The sequence below is a fragment of the Microcebus murinus genome, chromosome 17, assembly GCF_040939455.1.
Source record: "Microcebus murinus isolate Inina chromosome 17, M.murinus_Inina_mat1.0, whole genome shotgun sequence".
Lineage (NCBI taxonomy): Eukaryota > Metazoa > Chordata > Mammalia > Primates > Cheirogaleidae > Microcebus > Microcebus murinus.
This window is the reverse complement of record NC_134120.1, coordinates 15,205,417-15,211,952: the sequence shown is the minus strand read 5'-3', so window position 1 is coordinate 15,211,952 and position 6,536 is coordinate 15,205,417.

Below are 6,536 nucleotides of genomic sequence, written 5' to 3'. Positions count from 1 at the left end.
GGGTGGCGTCTAAACTCCAAAGCCAGTTTGGTGAGCAGTTGCTCCCTGTCTTGTCCTTTTCTGCATGTATGGGGAGGGGCCAGAAGAGGGGCTGTCAGGCATTGTAGAGACTCTTAGTGGGCAGCTAAACCAGTGTGGCAACTGAATACTTCTTGATGTTGCTTCATTTTATAAAATCAAATCTCTTCTTATCTCCCCAACAGATAATTCCATTGAGAATGGGGTCATGTCTTAAAAAACTTTTTACTCCTCAATTTATTACAATGGCCTTTCCACTTGGACATCCAGTGACCATTTGCTGCTGTGTGTAGAATCTTATAGAAGTGGTTGTAGAATTTTTCCATTCTTTTAAAAAGGGGAAATAAATACCCCAGGATTCCTCACAATGGCTCCCTATGATACATGCATAAACCCCCACTCCTTACTGTGGCCGGCAAGGCCTTGCATGATTTGGCCCTTGCCTGCCTTCCAATCTCACCTACCATGTTCCCCTTGCTCATTCTACTCTAATCACAGTGATGTCCTTATTGTCCCTTAGACCAAACTGGTTCCTGCCTTTGTTGGTGGAAACTCCTGGCCTGAACTGTTTTTCTTCCCCATTTCCCATGGCTCATTCTCCCTTAGTTCAGGCCTCTGTTCAAATTCACCTTCTTAGAGCGGAATTCCCTGACCCGTTCTAAAATGCCTTGTTTCCATCATCCCACACTTTTTATCCCTCTATCCTACTCCATTTTTCTTCCTAACACTTATCTGTACCTGAAATTATATTCATTGATTTGTTTACTTTCCATCTAGTCCATTGGAATATAAGCTCCATGAGGGAGGCTGGTGCAATTTTGTTCACCTTTGTATCCTCATCGCTGAGAATCTTGCTTGGCCCATAATAAGTGGTTGATAAGAATTTTGGGAAAAAAATTAATGAATAATTGCCACTAAATCTAACGGCTTGTGTTTAAGCAATTCTCCTTTAATGGAGGAAATCAAGATGCTACGTGGGAGAGTTAGGGGCACTTGGAAGGTTGTCTTCAGGCAGAAGCATCATCTTAGTGCTTCACAAATCAAAGCACTAGTTAATGCTGCCTTCTTTGCTACTTCTCAGGAACAAGACTACTTACTACAGTTTTTAAAAATCATGTCTCATCCTGATTTAATGGATCATCTTTGTAAATACTGATTGGTTGTGACCTGCTTGAAAAATGTGATGGCGTCTCACCCAAAGAATTTACTAGGGAAACAATAATCCCATTAGTGGAATTAAATATTAGAAAGATATCACATTCAAACAACAGAAATCCATTTAAGTCCTTCACTTAGGAGTTTTCTTTTCACATTAAATGCTTAATTTTGCTCCTGTAATTAAGTTTGGTTAGTTAGGTATCATTTCTTTTTTGAACTTCCTGAAGGAAATCATGGCTATTAGACTGTCCTGCTTCAGTCGGTATTATCCTCTTAGTGGATGGCACAAAAGCATTTCAGGAGTAAGCCCCACAGCTAAACCTCAGCACTCATGAAGGTCAGCAGAACTGGCAGGAAAAAAAATATCACCAAGTGTTAAGTGTAGAGATGTCTTAAAGATGAGATTCACTGGGATGGACTTTCAACCTCTATTCTAACTGGAAACGAGGTAATGTAAAATGAGGAAAAAGTCTTGGAAGTAGGACCATTATGAAAACCACAAAGCAAATTAAATACATAGTCCTAATCATAATAGCTACCTACTGGAAATATCTTAGTGTTTATGTTTTACCTAATAGAGTGTCTAATACATCATAGACGTTTAATACGTATTTAATGAACTGTCCTGAAATGCCAGGCCAAATAACATGATTCTTTTCATTTCTATACACTTGGTTAATATTTTTGTAGACACAAACTCAAGGTTATATAACCACTGTGCAAAGAGATTTCACAATCACGACAGTAAGATTTTCCTTGAACTACAGGACTTAAGGTCCTCCTCAGTACCACCACGGGCAGTTGTCATCTGTTAGGTATGAGACCATTTGTGACTCTGTGGATGCCCAACACATCTCAACCCTTTTTCTTCCAAAGTGACCATTTTAGAAAACTCTATCCCAGGTTGACCCTCGTACCTTCTAGTAATAGTAATGTTATACCTGACATTATTTCTAAATCACTAAAGTATTTCTTTTGTGACTGGTCTATTTCAGGTCAAAGATGTCACTTCTTGGTGAGGTAATAACTATATTCTATTTGGTATCCTCTCTATCACAAAACTTCCACGCTGGTAGAGAGTGCTGAGTTGGTACGCAATTCAGAGGTTGTTCTTCTCCAATAGGACGTGCTGACCTCCACGACCTGGTTATAAATTTCCATGTTGGTTCTACACGGAAGGGGAAGATTGGCTGGGAATCAAAGATTAATTTCCTAATTTACTGTTTACATGGTGGGCTGATCAGTTTAAGCTAAGCTACGCCCATGCTTGGAGTTCAGTTATATCTGGCAAATTGTAGCAATTGTAGGGTGGCCTGAAATTAGTCCATTTGCATGATGTACTAAGGAGGCTCTTAGGAGAGAACCCAACCAAAGCAGACACAATAAGCTTGTCTCAGTTACAAAGCCTTAGTTCTCAGGGGCATGAGAAATCCTGAATGCAGTGACTTTCACTCCAGTTCACTCTGGTCAAGATGCGTGAACTCATGACCGTTTCCTATAGAGCTGGACCTTTAATTAAAAATTAACCATTCTGAGAATTCTGACACTGGGGCCCATGCATCATTGTTATAGTATTTTCTTAACAGAAAGTAACATGTAGGTGAGATAGAGTCATTCTTTTTCACTTGGCCACAAAACACCCGTGATGGCTATTTTTACATGCCAACTTGACTGGGTCACAGGATGCCTAGATATCGGGTTAAACATTATTTCTGAGCTGGGCAAGCAGCATGTGCCTGTAATCCCAGCTACTTGGGAGACTGAGGTGGGAGAATATCTTAAGTCCAAGAGTCTGAGACCAGCCTGGGCAAAATAGCAAGACCTCATCTCAAAAACAACAAAACCCCCAAAACATTATTTTTGGTGTGTCTGTGAGGCTGCTGCTGGAAGAGGTTATTAGCATTTGAATTGGTTCCTCCCCATTGTGGGCAGTGTCATCCAGTCCAGAGGGTCTGAACAGAACCAGGAGCCAGAGGACGGCTGAATTTGCTCTCTGCTTGAGCTGGGACAGGGATCATTCCCTGCCCTCAGCACTCCTGCCTCTCAGGACTTCAGACTCAGAATCTACAGCATCAGCGCTCTGGCTCTCAAGCCTTCGAACTACACAGCTGGCTTTTCTGGGTCTCCAGCTCGCAGATGGCAGATCTCAGCCTCCATAAGCATGTGAGCCAATATTTAACACATATGTTAAATATATATGATTGGTTCTGTTTCTCTGAAGAAGCCTAATATACCAATCCACAGACTGGCTGCTCGAAGCCTCTGTTGCTTCTGTGGGCAACAGCAGTCATGAGAGCGCCCCGTCCAGATGGCAGAGTGGCTGCGATGTCTGGCAGGGGAGTGCAACCATTGCCCAAGAGTAGTGGTGGGGCCTGCGTGTGTGCTAGAACATGGCAGAAGTGGTACCACTGCTGGGTTGATGTGGTCCAAATGGCCGAATCCAGAAGAATGAGCAGTAACAGCCAACTGAGAAGGGCATGTTGGCGTCAGAGTAGCCATGCCCACTGGAAATAAAGGGGTTCAGAGGAAAAGAGTGAGCAAATGCCATGTGGTTGCTGACCAGGCAGATATCTGGACTTATTTGGGAGGATGTTAGAAACTCAGTGGAATTCCCAACACTGCTTAGGACTGTTACCTTTCTTACAATTCACGAACAGGTAGGGAAAGACCCAAAAAGCCTGCGTTGTAGTGTTGTGGTTCAGTCATCTCTTCTGATTTTCAGACCCATAGAATAACAGTAATATTTACTGGGCACAGGCATCTTGTTTCTAGGCTCTGTTCATGTGCTCTGTACATTTATCTCACATTATCACATTTTAAAGATCAAAAATTGAGGTGTGATCTATCCTGACTCCAAGTCTCTATTGCCTCCTGGTCATTTCTACTTAGTTAAACCAAAATCTATGTCCCAAATGGAACTCAACCTCCCCATCCCTCACCTCTGACTCCCATTCTTTTTCTTGTGTTCTCTATTTTAGAACATGATACCACCTTCCATCCAATTCCCCAAGCCAGAAACAGAATGATATCCTACATTATCCTTTCTCATCAGTCCCACACCAAATCATCATTAGATGCTTGCTATAGTCTGAGTGTTTGTATTCTCCCCAAAATTCATGCACTGAAACTCTAACCCTGAAGGTGATGGTATTAGGAAGTGGGGCCTTTTGGAGGTGATTAGGTCATGAGGGCAGAGTCCTCATGAGATTCATACCCTTATTAAAGAGGCCCAAGGCTGGTCCCTTGCCCCTCTGCCATGTGAGGTCAGAGTGAGAAGACAGCATCTAGAAAGCAGGTCCTCACCAGACACCAAATCTGCGCTTTCCTCATCTTGGACTTCCCAGCCTTCCAGAACTGTAAGAAATAAATTTCTGTTGTTTATCAGCCACCTCATTTATGGTATTTTGTTATAGCAGCCCAAATGGACTAAGACAATGCTATTAATAGATAAGTAAATTTTCTACTTTTCTATTTTTACTGTCTTGGTCTTCCTTCAGGCCACAGTTCTCCACTGGGAGCACTGAAGCTGCTCGGCCTTAAGTCTAATCTTCATGAAACATTTTAAGTGTACATATTTATCTTTTTCAGACTGTTCCATTATCTCAGATTCTTGGAGGTGCCAAGTTTCCTATTTTATTGTGCCTATTGTCACTTTCGTATTTTTCTGGTTTGGTTTGTAACTTTTAGAGCTCATTTCAGTTAGGACTGGCTGGTCTGTGGCTGTCTAATGTACTTCTGTTGTGGAATTATTGCTAACGACAATTTTTGTTTTGCCTTTCTTCTGGGTTTTACCAGACTAGCACCAATTTACATATTTTTTTGGCATGGAGAATTCCACACCATGCAAGTAAAGCATAAGCCTGGGGCGTCAATTTCTTACAAGAAATGTGTCCCCCTGCCCAGAGCTCCAGAGAGAAGCTTCCCACACCTTCACTTGATTTGGTAAGAGGTCCTTTTAGCCCATTTCCACTGAAGAAGTAGCTCTTCCAGGGTTCTTGCTTTTTCCAAGTTTCTCAGTTCAAGAACTCTAGGTTTTCCAGGCCTGAAGCCATGTCCTTAACGCCCCAAATGAACATGACAACTGCCAACAATAGCATCTAGGCAGGGTCTATATACAGTCTAGTTTCCGCCATTCCCTGCAACCAGCAGACGACTCCCTGTTCAGGTTTCATACTGTTTCCTTTCAAACTAGCTATGTATTTAACTCTTTTATTTTGTCCAGTATTTCTGTGTCTACCAACTTAATCTGTTTTTCAAAACCTCTTTAAAGGACTCTCTTTTATGATGCTAACAACCATGTGAGATAAATATTATGAGAAAACTGAAGGTCACCTCTACTAAGTGGCAGAGCCAAGATTCAAACCCAGATTTGTCTGACTCCAAAGCCCTAGTCTTTTCTTTTTATACCACATTAACTTTTAGAATTGGAATTACTTGGTTAAAGTACTTGCCAAAATGATTAAAAGATTTCTAAAATTGCCAGTAATTAGTAATGACTAAGAGTTCCAGCTTAACTACACTTTTGCCAGCATTTGGTTATTAAAGGTGAAAACATTAAATACATTATTTTAATTAATTTGTATTTTTCATTACCAACAAGGGTAAACACATATCCATTATCATTTCTATGTTCTCTTGTTATGCTTCCACGTACAGACTGCAGGAGGCAGGCCACCTAGGGCAGAAAGCATGAAACCTGATAAATGAAATACTACCACAGATCAGGGCCTACTTGGAAAATAGCTACTTATTACCTAAGATCAATGAAGGAAAAAGCAAATTTACTAAAATATTTCTTTATTTGAATAAGGTCAATGTCATTTCTTGAATTCCAGCTAGCATCAAATAACAATCAGAAAAAAAACTTGACAAAATGTTATCCAATTGAAATTGACAGTGGATAGAAAACCCTTTTAAACTTTTAAGTAATATCATAAAAGAAATATATTAAACAGGCAACATACAGATCTAAAAAGTTCCAAGTGTGGATTTACTCTAGATCTCATAAATAAAACAATCCTCAACTTTTTTCACTATCTCCTTTTGATAACCACATGGGCAGAGAAAGATAGTCACATCTTTTTTATTTATTTACTTATTTTTGAGACAGGGTCTTGCTCTGTTGCCCAGGCTGGAGTACAATGGCATGATCATAGCTCAACTGTGACCTCCAACTCCTAGGCTCAAGTGATCCTCTTGCCTCAGCCTCCTGAGTAGTTGGGACTACAGGCGCACATCACCACACCTGGCTAATTTTTCTTATTTTTTGTAGAGAAGGGTTCTCGCCCAGGCTGGTCTCGAACTTGGTCTCAATCAATCCTCCCTTTTTGGCCTCCCAAAGTGCTGGGATGACAGGCATG